This window comes from Bison bison, unplaced genomic scaffold, assembly GCF_000754665.1.
Source record: "Bison bison bison isolate TAMUID 2011002044 unplaced genomic scaffold, Bison_UMD1.0 scf7180017864178, whole genome shotgun sequence".
NCBI lineage: Eukaryota > Metazoa > Chordata > Mammalia > Artiodactyla > Bovidae > Bison > Bison bison.
Genome location: NW_011494750.1, coordinates 18,092 through 18,533, shown reverse-complemented (window position 1 = coordinate 18,533; position 442 = coordinate 18,092). Strand labels below are relative to the sequence as shown.

The window sequence follows — 442 nt, the reverse complement described above, 5'->3', positions numbered from 1 at the left end:
ACCATTTTTTAAACCTGGTCTCTGTTGAACTTCATTGAACTTGGCTTCCTCATCTGTAGAATGGGTACAAGCGGTATCCATCTAGCAGGATGGCTGTGGTCACAGGAGGCCCCCTCGGGGCCAGCTTCTGGACACCTTGACCTCACTGTGGCTTCCACTCTTGTCTCCTTCGCATAGACTTTGTGCTGACTGAAGGTGAGGACGGCCACTCAACTCACCTCAGCGTCCTCATCGCCCGGCACACAGTAGGTGCTCAGGATCCGGCCGGAGGTGGAGCTGGAGGGAGGCTGGCGACTGGGGGCCTTCGCGGTTTATGGGCTGGAGGTGGGGGAGAGCAGGGAGAGGCAAGGCCAGATTGCTGCCCCCGAGCCCGGCCAGCCCTCCTCTGGCTCGGCTGGGTCCTGGGGTCCCCCCTCCCCTTCTTTCCAGTGCTGGCAGGCTG

At 60.9% G+C, this 442-nt stretch overlaps 1 protein-coding gene across 2 annotated transcripts in view; it reads left to right on the top strand.

Annotated features, from left to right (window-relative positions):
• Positions 1–20: 20 nt before the first annotated feature.
• Positions 21–442, top strand: part of TP53I11 (tumor protein p53 inducible protein 11) — a 6,000-nt gene continuing 5,578 nt past the window's right edge. The window contains exon 1 of one of the 2 annotated variants that reach the window (XM_010842324.1): positions 21–245. The gene's annotated coding sequence lies outside the window, so the exon portion shown is untranslated. Of the gene's footprint in view, positions 250–442 lie in introns of both variants that reach the window. The other variant, XM_010842325.1, reaches the window with a different exon arrangement.